We start from the raw sequence: 16,316 nt of genomic DNA, 5'->3' as shown, positions 1-16,316 counted from the left end.
CACCAAATAAATGAATAGTCTAAGGCTCTTGAGTCCAGGAATGTTGCAGAAATATGCAGGTGAACGCAATACAGCTTGGCTGTGGCCAAGCAAACACTGGGCAACAGCACAGTCTCCAGCTCTTATACCACACCACACTGCCTCTGGTGGAGGGCACTCTCTCGCATGCCTCTCTAGATGGCTGTAAGCAGGTGACACTGTGGCTTGAGGCTTAGTCCTCTCAACAACCAAGGGTATGCAACTCCCCCACCATCTGCCAATAAACCAGTGAATAGGACTTCCTCATTAACAACGTCCAACAGGGTGTTGTGATCACAAGAAAATGACCCACGCTAATCACTTGCTGTTAGACTGCACTGTCTTTGTGCGCCAACTCCTCTGCCACCTCTCTAATGCAGCAGCACAATCCAAACCAAGTCCAGCTCCTTCAGTTTCTCTGCCAATGAGTAACTTACTGATGGGGTACTCCTGCAGTACTTTAAGTTCTTAACGTCCAGCAGGGTTTTGCAATCATAAAACAAATACGTTTAAAGTGGACAATAGCAGCTTTGGTTGACCCCTTAGAAACCACTGCCACCTTACCAGTAACCATAGGAGATAGGAGCAGAATTAGGCCATTCAGTCCATTGTGTCTGCTCCACCATTTCATCATAGCTGATCCATTTTTCCTCTCAACCCCATTCTCATGCCTCCTCCTCGTAATCTTTCATGCCCTGATTAATCATGAATCTATCAATTTTTGCCTTAGGTACACACAATGACCTGGCCTCCACAGCTGCAAATTCCACAGATTCACTACTCTCTGGCTAAAGAAATTTCTCCATTTTAAATGGACGTCCCTCTATTCTGAGGCTAGGCACTCTGGTCCTAGACTCCCCCGCTATAAAAAAAATCATCATCTCCACATCCACTCTATCTAGGCCTTTTAACATTTGATGGGTTTCAATGAGATCCTCCCCATCCCCAACCCCCCTCATTCTTCTAAATTCCAGCAAGTAATGGCCCAGAGCCATCAAGCACTTCTCATATGACAAGCCTTTCATTCCTGGAATCATTTGTGTGAACCTCCTCTGAACCCTCTCCAATGTCAGCACATCCTTCCTTAAATAAAACTGCTCACAATACTCCAAGTGAGGCCTCACCGGTGCCTTATAAAGCCTCAACATTACATCCTTATATTCTAGTCCTCTCGAAATGAATGCTAACATTGCATATGCCTTTCTTACCATCGACTCAATCCTTTGCACCACAGATTTTTGACCATTTTGAAAATAGTCCATGTTTTTGTTCCTTCTACCAAAGTGCATGACCATACACTTCCTGACACTGTACTCCATCTGCGACTTCTCTGCCCTTTCTCCGAACCTGTCTTCTGCAGTCTTCTTGCTCCCTCAATACTGTCTGTTCCTCCACCTATCTTAGTATCGTCTGCAAACTTGGCCACCAGTTCTGTCATCCAAATCATTTGACACATAATGTAAAAAGAATCAGTCCCAACCAATGTTCCCTCTAATTTTTAGTAGTCACAGTGTGCGCAAAAATCTTATGTTGTGCAAATTTTTTTCCTGTGACAAAAGTATGCGCGCACTGAATGCACACATGGCACATGTAGGTTTACAAAATATTTGACATAAAACTGCACAGAACAACAACAAAATAACATACACATTTAAGTCACTCAGTTATTTTTTCTCTCTCCTGTCTTTGGCATTTACCCATTCTTTGTACTGTAAACTCTATCTAGACTAATAGAACTTCCATCCAATTGATAGCTTTTGATTCTCATTAACATATCCAAATGACATTCACCTAAGCGGTTTCTCAGCTTATTTTTGAGTTGATTCATTAGGCTAAAACCTCGCTCACAGTCTGCACTAGATGCAGGAAAGGTTCCCCCAATGTCCATCAACTGTGCAAGGTCGCAAAACTGTTCATTTTGAAGTACAAATGCCACCATTTGAGCAAAGTTTGAAATCAGTTTGGATTTAATTTTTTCTTGCACAGAAAATTTGAAATCATTAAACTGTCTAACTATTGCAGTACTTTCAGCTAGAAAATCATGATATTTTAGACATAAGGCATTAACTTGTTCATCGCCAAATGTGAAGTCACAATCTGCAATTGCGGAGAAATCAAAAGCCGACCATTCTTGTACCTGATCTTCAGGAAACCTTTCTTCTAAATGAACACAAAGACTATTTATAAAAGTCAACAGCGAACTTGTATCTACTGTGATGTTTTCTTCACGTTGTTGGCTTAGCAAAACTTTAACTTTGTCACTCCACGAAACACTGTCTCCCAGATACTGCTTTCTTATCTTGTTAATTTTGCCTCGCGCAAAATGAAGTGAATCAATCGGTGTCAGGCCACTCTTTTGCAGAATCTTGCACAGTGCAGCCAGTTCATCAAAGACATCACTTAGAACCTGTAAAGCTACTTTGTATGTAATGTTTATCAATTTCTTGTGACTGTATTTAGCCACAGGGTCATTTGACTGATCTTTTTCAATAAAAGCTTAGTAAGCTATCTACAGGATTTGAAACAGATCTTTGTAAACTCTATGATATGAACACTGTCCGCCAAAGATGGCTGCCACCGTGATGCAGCTGTACAAACCAGAACAGGAAAGGTGAGGTGACGTAAATTAGTGATGTGCATTGTGGTATTTGAAAAAACAACTAGTTAACAGAAACATTTAGCTAAAAGATTATTTTCAATAAGTATAATTATTAATTACTACATTATTTTAGGTAACGAACCTTTAGTGTGCACACTAATTTCCTTTGTGTGCTGGTTGAAAAATGTGTGCGCCCACACACGCGCACAGCTGAGAGGGAACATAGGTCCCAACAGTGACCCCTGTGGAATGCCATTATTCACTGAAGCTAACCAGAAAAAGCTCCCTTCCTTTGCACTCTTTGCCTCCGGCCATGTATCCTTCCTGTAATACTACGGGCTCTAATCTTGTTAAGCAGCCTCATATGCCGCACCTTGTCAAAGGCCTGCTGAAAATACAAGTACACAACATCAATCGATTCTTTTTCTATCATGCTTGTGATTTTTTCAAAGAATTCCAACAGATTGGTCAGGCAAGATTTTTACTTATGGAAACCATGCTAATTTTAGTCTATTTCATCATGTGCCTCCGTACCCTGAGACCTCATCCATAATAATTGGCTCCAACATCTTCCCAACCACTGACGTCAAGCCAACAGGCCTATACTTCTCAAACTTCTGGTTTAAGATGGCACTACCAAACACATGCAACAGCTCACTTGAAGTTCAAATGACAAGAAATTTGACTAAACATATTACCAATACAACCTTTTATGAAGTGAATTGTGGTAATTTATCAGTGCAAACAATGAAGAAGCGAGTGAAGGCGAAGCGAATTCAAAGGATGAACCATACCGGTATGTTACAGAATTGATGCACATGGAGAGAGCCATTCAATGCAAATTTGAAGGGTGAACCACACTGGTACGTTGCAGAATCAACACAGAAGAGAAGCCAAGGCAGAGGGGTTTCAATGCCTATACAACAGGCCCAGGTGCAAGGTTGGGTCATTCTGGGCACCAAGCCAGTTTGGAGAAATTGAGAGCAGCTCTGGGTGGGGGAGCAAAATATGGGCCTGGTGCAAGTCGCTGTGCGGCATATTCTAGGCCTGGAGCCTTTCGTGGCAGTGGTGCTGAGTCCTAATGCAAGAAACAATGCACTGTTTGGACAATTTAAACGATATTCTGGAAAGACATGGTGTCGGGATCGGAGGTGAGAGCTGATTTTGCTCACTCTCTCGTGATGTCCTCTCCTCTCTCCATGGCCATGAAGGCTTGCCCTAGCTGCTCCATGCCCATTAATATGATGGATTGATACCGAGGCTTGGGCCTATTCTGGGCTGCTCTGAGGTTCGGATCTAAGGACTCATTTTGGTTCAGATTGTTGTTGCTTGCTTCTATTGTTTGCATGATTTGTGTCTTTTTCCCTTTCTCTGGGCATTGTGTGTTGGTCCTTGTTTCATTTTTTAAAAATTGGATCTTTTTTCGGGTTCCTTGTTTTGTGGCTACCTGTAAGCAAACAAATCTCAAGGCTATATAATTTCCTCCTTTCTGCTTTTCTCCCTTCTTGAAGAGAGAGTGACATTTGCAATTTTCCAGTCCTTTGGAACCATACTAGAATCTAGTGATTCTTGAAAGATCTTTACTAATGCCTCTACAATCTATTCAGTCACCTGTTTCAGAACCCTGTGGTGTAGTTCATCTGGTCCAGGTGATTTATCAACCTTCAGACCTTTCAGCTTCCCAAGCACTTTCTCCCTGGTAATAGCAATTGCACTCAATTCTGTCCTCAACACATGCGAACTTCCAGCATACTTCTAGTGTCTTCCGCAGTGAAAATGGATGTAAAATACCTATTCAGTTCACTTGGCCTTTCCTTGTCCCCAATTACTACGTCTTTGGCATCATTTTCCAGTGCTCCAATATCCTTGCCTCTCTTTTACTCTGTATATATCTTAAAAAAAATCTTTGGTATCCTCTGGTATTATTAGCTAGCTTTCTTTCATAGTTAACCTTTCCCTCCCTATGCCTTTCTAGTTGCCTTCTGTTGGTTTTTAAAAGCTTCCCAATCCTCTAATTTCCCACAAATATTCGCTCTGTTATATGCTATCTCTTTTGCTTTTATGTTGTTCTTAATTTCCCTTGTCAGCAACAGTTGCATCGTCCTGCCTTTAGAATACTTCTTCTTAGGGATGTATCTATCCTATGCCTTCCGACTTGCTCCCAGAAACTCCAGCCATTGTTGTTCTGCATCATCTCTGCTAGTGTCCTCTTCCAATTAATTTTGGCCAGTTTTCCTCTAATGCCTCTATAATCCCTTTAATCCACTGTAATACTGATACTGATCTTGTCGCAGTGAGAGGTTGGTATATATGATGTTGTGGTTAAAAGATCATAGCTGGGAGCTTAACATCCAAGGATACACATTGGTTCAAAAGGATAGGCAAGTAGGCAGATGGGGTGGTGTGGCTCTGTTGGTGAAAAATGAAATCAAATCCTTGGAAAGAGGTAACACGGAATCTGAAGATGTAGAATTCTTGTGGGTGGAGTTAAGAAACAGCAAGGGTAAAAAGACCCTGATGGAAGTTATACTTAGTTTCTCCCTCTCAAATTGCAGGGTGATGTCTATCAGTTTATGGTCACTCTCCTAAGGGTTCCCTTACTTTAAGCTTCCTGATCAAGTCTGGTTCATTATATAACACCCAATCCAGAATAACCTTTCTCCAAGTGGGTTCAACCACAAGCTGCTCTAAAAAGTTATCTGGTAGACATTCTACAAATTCTCTCTTGGTATCCAGCACTAACCAGTTTTTCCCAATCTACCTGCATGTTGAAAACCCCACAACTATCATAACATTGCCTTTTTCACATGTGTTTTATATCTCACTTTGTAATTTATAGCCCACATCATGGCTGCTGTTCAGAGGCCTGTATACAACTCCCATCAGGGTCTTTTTACCCTTGCTTTCTCTTAACTCTACCCACAAGGATTCTACATTTTCGGATCACATGTTACCCCTTTCTAAGGATTTAATTTCATTTTTTACCAACAGAGCCACTCCACCCCATCTGCCTACCTGCTTATCCTTTTGATACAATATGTATCCTTAGATGTTAAGCTCCCAACTATAATCTTCTTTTAGCCATAACTCAGAGCTACCCAGAACATCATATGTAACCAATCTGTAACTGCGCTACAAGATCATCTATTTTATTCTGTATACTGCTTGCATTCAAATATAACACCTTCAATCCTGTACTCATCACTTTTTCAGATTTTTTCCCCCTGTTACACTGCAACTTATTCCATTAACTGCAATTCTGTCTTATCATCTGCCGGTCCTTCCTGACAGTTTCAATGTACACTGCATCTAGTTGTGTAGCAACAGCTCCATCCTCAGCCCCATCACTCTGGTTCCCATCCCCCTGTCAATTTAGGTTAAACCCTCCCTGATAGCTCTAGTAAACCTGCCAGCAAAGATATGGGTTCAGGTGTAACCCTTCCTTTTTGAACAGCCAATGATCCAAAAGAGATCTCAATGATGCAGAAATCTGAAGCTCTACCCCTGCACCAGTTCCTCAGCCACACATTCACTTCTCCCCACTTCCCTGCTGAGCCAAAGCCGCTGTCCCCTCAACAATATCCAAAGTGATATAATTATTACTGAGGGGAATGATCACAGTGGTACTCTGCACTGGCTGTCCATTTCCTTTCCCCCCCAACAGACAGCCTGACACCTTCCTCCTGCAACTTAGGGGTGACTACCTCCCTGTAGCTCCTACCTATCACTTCCTCAGTTTCCCATATGAGCCAAAGGCCATCGAACTGCAGCTCCCGTTCCCGAATACGTTCTCTGAGAAGCTGCAGCTCGTTGCATCTAGTTCAGATGTTGTTATCCGGGAGGCTGAAGGGCTCCCAGAATTGCCACATTTCACACAAAGAACGCAACATGGCCCCTGGAACAACTCTCACTGCACTAACTGATGAAGAATGCAGAAGTAGAAACTTCCCTGAAACTTATCTTGCCCAAGCCTGTTGAACCAAATCATTCCCACTCTAACACTAGTCCACTCCATTAATGACCCTTCTGCTTGTCCCTACGTTATTTTTATTTGCCCTTGCTAATGAGCTATGATTAGATTGGGCCGACGGAAACAATCTAAATGTTTACCCCGACCTCTGGGCAGCCTTCCCTCTCAGTTCGATTGGAGGCAAAACAACTATGTTAAGCTACAACTTTCAACTATTTTTTCAATTATAAATCGTTGATTAATTTTTTAATTCTTTGTACAAGTAGCAATGGCTTCCTTTTTTTTATATGATAGTGACCCTTTAGAAGGTTGCCTAAATACTTTGCACCATGCAGTCCTTTACTCCTCTGTCTGATTACCACAAAACATTGTTTAATAAATGGTGCTAATGCACTAGTTTGAGTTGGCCATTCTACAGGTTTATCCATATATTCATTTAGGAAACTAGTGAAAAATTACTTTAAGTTGCTGTGCAGCAACAATCATACATTTCAGAATACTTTCATTTCACCATGAAAGTTCCTAATTGGTTCTATAGTTGAAATTCTCACGGTGCTTAAAATTGGTGTCAAACTGTATGAGAAAAGATGGCCACACTGTCTATAGGAATGTGAAGCTCTTTCGTACCTTTCCTAGTTGGTTATTGCAAGTGGTTTGTGTTATTGAATCAATGCCTGAAATCCTGTAAATTTGACCTTATCTTTACTACAAGGTTTTCACAAATTAGTGCTTCACAGAGTCCTGCAGCATGGAGACAGAGCATTTGGATTACCGTGCCTTCACTGACTGGTTGGCACCCATCCATGTTACTCACATCTTCCAGTAGTTGGCCTTCCAGTGTTCTTCAGATTTCAAGGTACTTGCTAGTCTTTGAGTGGAAAAAGTTTCATCTCTGATTCTACCCTAAAATTATGTCCTCTAGTTCTCTGGTTATCTACATCTAACATATCAAAGTTTCCAGCAGTCTACCCATCTATAGCCCTCATTTTACATAACACAATTATATCTTTTTTTAACCTTCTCGACTCCAGTAAAAACAGTTAGCTTCCCTAATCTTGGCTTTTGTTTCTCTATTCTTTCAGCTACCAAATTTTACCATATACAGTACTGTGTAAGTCTAAGGCACATATCTATAGCTAGGATGCCTAAGAATTTTGCCAATGCTGTAGACCATCTGATTGTTTTTTCTAATTCACACGAAAGGGATTTGATCTGAAACATTAGCTCTGTTTCTCCATGAGTGCTGCAGGAGCTGCTGCCTATTTCCACTATTTTCTGTTTTTTCATTTGAGATTCACAATATCCGGACAGTTTTACTTCTGTATATTGTTTGGCTTGTTGATTTAGTAAGATGCTAAATATGGTATGACCAGACTATAAATTATAATGGTCAAGAGTGTAATTTTTGGTGAGTCATTAAAGAGGTTTTTTTCCATTGCCTGATGTCAAGCGATTCAGTAACTGCTGGGGGATTTTATGACTATAGAGGGCAGTACAAAACCATCATCTGATGTACTGCTGTTAGACAACAATTGCTGTCTTTGTATGCAGAAGAACTAGACCCTTAATCAATGAACTTCTCGTCTACAAAAGTGGTGTATACCATTGTCAAATATCACAGTACCTTGCTGATTATGTTTGATTACAATTATTACCATTTTAGAATTGTTCACTGCAATATGAAGACAAATTCTGATGTGGCCAAATACATCTTTTCAGTTGGTAGCTTGCTCAGTTTGTATATATAATAGAACTTCTGTTTCATAATATTTCAAATCATAAAATGTTGTATTTCAGATGGATTGGTTTGGTCAGGTTTATCAACAAAAAAAACCTCATTTCTGTGAACTTCCAGGTGAGTGGTAGTTGACTAAATATATTTATCATAAATCTAGACTGACAGCATGAAATTATTTCAGCTAATAGCTATTCGAAAATATTAGTCAGTGATAATCATTGTACTTTTCTACTATAAATTATGCATTATATCATGTGATTTAGTCAGAAAACCAGAAGATTGTACATGTAATCACTGTAATTTTGGCAGCTATATTTGTCTTTGACGTATACTGGAAGTTATAACCAAAATATCTGGACTCAAAAACTGAAATTAATAATTATGCAGCATTCACTTGCTTTGCACAGAAAATAAGCAGATATAGAGTCATAGAAAGGTACAGCACAGAAACAGGCCCTTCGACCCATCTAGTCTGTGCTGAACCATTTAAACTGCCTACTCTCATCAACCTGTACTTCGTAATGTAGAGGTATTTATAACATTGATTTGATACAGTATAAGGATTGACATCATTAGAGCTGAAACAATACACATTTCTTAAGAACATGTTTATGTGTACTTTTTTTGCAGTACCTACTTTTATGTTATTCTAACATGCTCATGTTTTACAGTGCGTCAAGAAAATCAGGTCTATTCTGATTATGTTTTCCATTTATGGCTGACTGCTAAGCGCTTGCCCCTCTGCAATGCAAGACTATGTATTCAAATTCAGATAAAGTCTGAGTGCGAAAACTAGAGTAAAGCTGACACCATGCTGATTGAATACTTCTTTTTCTATAGTGCCTTCTTTCAGAAGAGGCATCAGAAGTTTAAGAAGAAACTAGGGCATTATTTGAATGTTTTCAAATCAGAATAGACTTGATTTTCTAATTATTGTTTAATCACTTGGAATAGCAGTGTTGTTGACAAAGTTAATGGTGGTAAATTGTTATCTTGAAAATTGCAAAACAAAAGCATTCAGAAGTGTATCCTCTGTCTCTGTGTTCAGGACCATTAAACGATGAAGGTCTGGAAAGTTAATTTTATTTGAACCCATCTGTTAAAATGCCATTGAGCAAGTAATTTGTGCCAGTTTGTTAGTCTACGTTCAGTGCAAGATTTTCTTGAGTGTCTCAGCTTCATTCACTGAAGGACAGCTATCTGTAATTTATTTTGCATTAGCAACTATTACCATGAGTAAATTCAGGAGAGCCGAGAACCAGTTGAAACTAACCTGCACGGATAAATATGCATTTCACTTAAAGCTAAGGAGATCAGTAATTCCATACGCTGCTAGAGATGATTGAACAGGATAGAATGGGTAATAATAATCAGGCAAGAGATGGACATAAAGTGGTCCTGCACATTGGGAGGATTGCCGAAGCAGCCCATTGGAAATGGTGCCGACTCTTTTGAGCAGGACTCTGCTGTTCTGTCACCGCATTCCACACTGCTGCCCTTGGTTTGCCTTCTCTGTTGCCCACGGGACCGGGTCAGCTGAACCAAACTCTTGCTGATTCTGAGGGACTGGACCCAGCACTCCTCATGGTTTTCCTTGACAGTCACCGGCCCTTCTGCACTAGAGGTGAACAGCGTGTCTATGATGGTTGCCCTACGCACAAGTAGTATTATAGGTACAGGAACTGAAATGGTGATTAGACAACAATTATATGGCATTGGTTTTGGACGGATATGGCTGCAGGTTTGGTTTCCTAGGTTCTGATATTTATGATCTCTGCTCTAGGAGACACTGATCTGTGAAAAACATTATATTTTAGATTTCCCTTGAGGGATGATAGACTTTGTAGACAGTTTAATATTCATAGGTTATTCCTAGTGCCTCCCTTGCTGACTGGAGCCTGCGCTGATGGCACTCCACTGCACTACTATTTGGGGAGCTCCAATACTTTGAATACAAGAGAACATATAAATGGGAAAATACATTCCTAAGTGAGCGCTATGTTTAGCATTTCTGGATACCAAAGTTTGTTCTTAAAATTGATTACTAGAGATTTTGGTGGAAAAGTCTACAAAATTGGAATGCAGGGCAGCTTTTAGATTCCCACATTTAACCATGCACGTATCTATGTCAACTGTAGAAGTTTGTAACTATGTCCTTTTATGGAAGGTGATTGGTGGCACTTTCACCCTGATTAACAAAAGGCAAATCCAGTCCTCTTATTAAGAATGCTGCAGCAACTTTTGTGTTTTCCATATGGCCAAAAGTAGTTGATGGTAATTTAGTTCTAATCTTGTAGGACATTGATGATCTAGATACAGTTTCCTCATATCGTAGAGGATGCACTCTGAAACGGCAGTCTTTCTTCAGAAGGTCCAAGGATCTAAATGACTTTGAACTTTGCTGAATTTGTGAGCTGCATATTTTTTTCACATAGAGTGCATGAAGCAAGGCTACAATATTTCACTAATGAAATTTTCAGGGCATGTGAATTCCTAATGGTGATGAGGAGTTTGGGTATGTCTGATATGTGCCTTCGAGAACATACAGGGCGTACCTAAACCTAAAGCAATGAGTGAACCAGGAGATTCTTAGCCTGCTGAGGGCTAGGTCTGTGGCATTCAACGCCAGTGATTCAGAACTATACAAGAAGTCCAGGTACAACCTATGAAAGGCTATTTTAAGAGCAGAAAAGCAATTCTGATTGCAGTTAGAGACAGGATCAGATGCATCTCAGCTCTAGGTGCAGGCCATTACTTCCTACAAAGTGAAACCTAACACCATAAATGGCAGCAATGCTTCACACCCAGATGAGCTCAATGCCTCTTATGCACACTTTGAAAGGGAGAATAAAACTATACCTGTACAAATCCCTGCAGCATCCAGTGACCCATGTTCTCTATCTCAGAGGCCAACATCAAAACATTTTTCAAGAGGGTGAACCCTTGCAAGGCATCAGACCCAGACAGTGCACCTGGTAGGACACTGAAAGCCAGTGCCAACCAACTGTTGGGAGTGTTCAAAGACATCTTCAATCTCTCACTCCTGCAATCAGAGGTTCCCACCTACTTCAAAAAGGCCACAATCAGGAGGAGTAGGGTGAATTCCCTCAAGACTATCACCTGGTTGCGGTCACACCTACTGTAGTGAAGAGCTTTGAGAGGTTGGTTATGGCTAGACTCAACTCTTGCCTAAGCAACAACCTGGACCTGTTGCAATTTGCTATCACTACAATAGGTCTACAATGGATGCAGTCTCACTGGCTCTCCACTCAGCCTTGGATCACCTGGACAACAGCAATACCTACATCAGGCTGCTGTTTATTGATTATAGCTCAGAGTTCAATACAATTATACCCTCAGTTCTGATCAGCAAGCTGCAAAACCTGGGTCTCTGTACTTCCGTCTGCAATTGGATCCTTGACCTCCTCACCAGGAGACCACAGTCAGTTCAGATCTCAAGTAACATCTTCTCCTCGCTGATAATTAACACTAGTGCCGCTCAAGCACGTACACTTTGTCTTCTGCTCTACTGGCAATACAAGACCAAGTTGCTAACACAAAATGTTAGAGTGAATTTTTTTGGGTAGATGATTTGTTTACACTTAAATGACTTTGGCCACCAGACTTCTATTTTAACTGTTTGACAAAGGACTGTGGATTGAGTCCACCACAACTGGCTTCCTAAAAGGTGTGAATACCAGATGCTTCTGGCACCGTAGTCTGACAAGATGCTGTAGTTTCAAAGACAGTATTATCTATACATTATAAATATTAATTGTCTTCTATGTTAGCACGTAAAATGCCAAATAAATGTATTGTGGATTGAACTAAAGGCTGTGGATACCAACCCAGACATGTTGTCGTCGGAAGGAAAGGATGAAATCTGAAGGTGTGATGTTTGTATGTAGCTTCAAAAGGAAGCATTGACTGTAACTTTTTAAGTAGCGATTGCCTTTGCGTTTAGCATATAAATATCGAGCCCACATTGAGCTAGCAGACCTTTCTGTGGAAAGCGTCTCCATCCGTATGATGCCTGCTGTACCTTGTTGTGTCGAATAAAGAAGCTGCTCTGTATCTACCAGTGACTCTGTCTCTCTGGTGATTTCAGCCACGCTACAACACAAAAAATCTGTGCAAATTGGTGATAACATCTCCTCCTAGCTGACGATCAACACTGGTGCACCTCAGGGGTGTGTGCTTAGCCCACTACTCTATGCTCTCTGTACCAATGACTGTGTGGCTAGGCATAGTTCAAATATCATCTATAAATTTGCTGGTGATACAATCATTGTTGGTAGAATCTCAGGTGGTGACGAGAGGGCGTACATGAGATATGCCAACTAGTAGAGTGGTGTCGCAGCAACAACCTGGCACTCAATGTCAGTAAGACGAAAGAGCTGATTGTGGATTTCAGGAAGAACAAGATGAAGGAATACATAGCAAACCTCATGGAGGGATCAGAAGTGGAGAGAATGAGCAGTTTCCAGTTTCTGGGTGTCAAGATCTCTGAGGGCCTAACCTGGTCCCAACATATCAATACAGCTATAAAGAAAGCAAGACAGTGACTATAGTTTATTAGGAGTTTGAAGAGATTTGGTATGTCAACAAAAACACTCAAAAACTTCTATAGATGTACTGTGGAGAGCTTTCTGACAGGCTACATCATTGTCTGGTATGGGGGCGGGGGGGGTGGGGTGCAACTGCACAGGACCAAAAGAAGCTGCAGAGGGTTGTAAATCTAGTCAGCTCCATATTGGGTACTAGCCTACAAAGTACCCTGGACATCTTCAAGGAGCAGTGACTCAGAAAGGCAGCGTCCATTATCAAGGACCTCTAGCACCCAGGCCATGCCCTTGTCTCACCGATACCATCAGGTAGGAGATACAGAAGCCTGAAGGCACACCCTCAGTGATTCAGGAACAGCTCTTCCCCTCCACCATCCGATTCCTAAATGGACATTGAACCCGTGAACACTGCCTCACTTTTTAATATATATTATTTCTGTTTTGCACAATTTTTAATCTATTCAATATACAGATACTGTAATTGATTTACTTATTTTTACTTTTTTTCTTCTATATTATGTATTGCATTGAACTGTTGCTGCTAAGTTAACAAATTTCACGACACGTGCCAATAATAATAAATCTGATTCTGAATGATCAAAAATACATAATAAAAGACCAACAAATTAAATATGGTAAATGTAGAAAATGCTAAGGAAAACCAGAAACAATGCAACACATTACAAGATCCTGTAGCAGTTTAGCAAAATGATTACTTGCACAAGCACAATCAAGTAGCAAACATCTTTCACCAAAATCTTGCTTTAAAATACAAACTCATAAAAGAAATCACACCTTACTATAAACACAAGCCTGATCCAGTTTTAGAGTCAGAATCCCACAAATTATATTACAACTGATCCATTATTACAGATAGGACAATTCATAATAACTCTGGATATAATAATACAGGAAAAACATGCAAGAACAACTTATTCAACAGGTATAGCTATTCCAAGCACACATAACATACAGAAATCGATAAGTGAAAATGCCAGAAATCTGCCGAATAAAAGGGGAAATTGGAAGACTTTGGAACGTGAGGAGGGTATATATTGCCCCCAATAGTAGTATCTACAACTGGTGTCATCCCAAAGGCACTACACAATAGCATTAAACATTAGGGCTACACAGCAGTATCCTAGTAAATCCTCAGAAAGCCACAATACTAAACACCACTAGACTAGTCTGAAAGTTCCCAGCAATTGACAAATGAGCGTGCTTGGCTATGCCCACACCTCAGGTTTTACCAGCTTGAGCTGAGAATGAATGAATAAATAACAAACAAATAAACAAATGGATGACTGCATGATCTAATGGATGAATGAATGAATGAATGAATAAATAAATAGAACTAAACATCGAGAACACGAGGTGAAGAGTCCCTACTTTGTACATAGTTTTCTTCTTTTGATTGTTCTATCTTTCCTTTCCTTTCTATAAGTGTATACCTCAGATGAGTATTATGTGGAAATTTGTGACAAATATGACTATATGATATATATGTACAGTATCTGAAATACATCTTATGGAAATGTTTGTTTGATGATGAACTTCAATAAAAAATAAATTACCAAAAAAAAGTGGAAGTGAAAGTGGGAACAGTTCAGTGAGAGGGTTCCAGAGCCCCTATGGTCACAGAACGGTAGGTATTCCTTATCTTGGTATTACAATGGTCTAGTGTGTTGGGACCTCTGGTGCTGATGGTAATTGGGCAGGGATTTCTTCAAACAAGCCTGACTGAAATTCCTGACTATGATATGAAATGCATCGGAATGGATTGTTCTTTTGTTTGATGATGGCATTATGCAGTATTTTAAGTGCTTGATTATAGTCGGCCACTGGTGGTATGTAAACTGCAGTCAGGATCACGGAGAAGTCGTCTCTGGGTAAATGGAACAGTCGGCATTCGATCATTAGGTGTTCAAGGTCAGGGGGATACAAGAACGACAAAACCGTCACATTGGAGCATCACAGAGATTTTATCATGAAACATGTACCTCCACCTTTTGACTTTTCTGAATCAGCAGTTCGGTCCATCCTATGTATCGAGAAGCCTTGATGTCTGATCACTTTATTTTGGGTACTGTGAGTATGCCAGGTCTCACTAAAACACAGAACACAGCAATTTTTCATTGCCCTTTGAAATAGCAGTCTCATCCTCAGGTTCTTAATTTTGTTCTCCAGTGACTGCACATTTACTAAAAAGATGCTGTGTAGTGGGGCCTCATTCTTCTGTGTTTCAGCTTAGCTTTGAGTTGCCCCTCCACCCCCCCCCCACAACTCCTGCCTCGCTTCCGGCTAAGGCGAAGAACTTTCGCCCACTTAAAGGTGCTTGTGTGAGAGTTGAGTCTGCTGAGTCCTTCAGTAGATTATGAAATCTATAGTTCATTAAGTCAATTTAAAAGTTTGTTGCTTCAAGGGAAATTACGTGCTGCAGATTGCAGTGAGAGTAATTCAAAAGCAGCATGTTTACAAGTATTGTACATAGCCCATAGAACGTCACCTTGGGTCACTGGCTCTATCCTGTCTCCATTTGGTAAAACTCAAATTGAGCATCAGTAAGCAGGTGATCGGTGAGTAAATGTCATGTGATAGCACTGTTAATGACAACTTTTATCACTTTATTTATGATTGAAACTTGATGCATTTGTGGGTTATAAGCCAGACTGGACAGAGATGGCCTTTTGTATAAGCAAATATCCAGCCTATTCTGTGTTGTCAGTTGGGTGCCATTGTTGTAAGCACACTGGAGCAAGTTGACTGGAGGTACATCTAGTTCTGGAATGCAAATCTTCAGTACCGAAGGATGGTATTACTATCCTGAGATTCTTTCCACCCTGTTATTGTAGATTTCACTGTTTCCAAATCAGATACACCGGTAGGATGATCACTGAAACCAGTTCCAGCCACAATGCTGGAACCCTATAAGAGCTAGATAACCTTAACTGGAACTAGTCACTCCTGCTACTGGCACACTGCTAATTCAATCACAAATGGATTAGCATGATTTGTACTAGTAAGATAAAAAAAATCATTCAAATGAACAGACACCAAAAACTGCTGTGCTGCCAGTTTTGCAGACGAGGGCAGGGGTTAATCACACTTAATGATTCTCATGCCCATTTTCACAAGTAACTAAATTTTCAAAATTAGATTTATTGTCACTGATGTACTGTAAGTTGTGAAATTTGTTATTTTGTAGCAGTAGTAGAGTGCAGGCCCAACAAATTCTTTTTTACAGTATTTCCAATTAAAAAATAAAGTAGTACAAAAGAGCAATGCTGTCATATAAAAGAGGAATTTAGAGGAAATGAGGTTATGAACTATTCAGAAATATGATAACAGAGGGGAAGAAACTGTTCCTAAAACATTGAATGTACATCTCTCAGGTTCCTGTACCTCCTTGTTGATGGTGGTAATGAG

This window comes from Mobula hypostoma, chromosome 7 (assembly GCF_963921235.1).
Source record: "Mobula hypostoma chromosome 7, sMobHyp1.1, whole genome shotgun sequence".
Lineage (NCBI taxonomy): Eukaryota > Metazoa > Chordata > Chondrichthyes > Myliobatiformes > Myliobatidae > Mobula > Mobula hypostoma.
The sequence above is the reverse complement of the archived record's forward strand: the minus strand, read 5'-3'. Positions refer to the sequence as shown.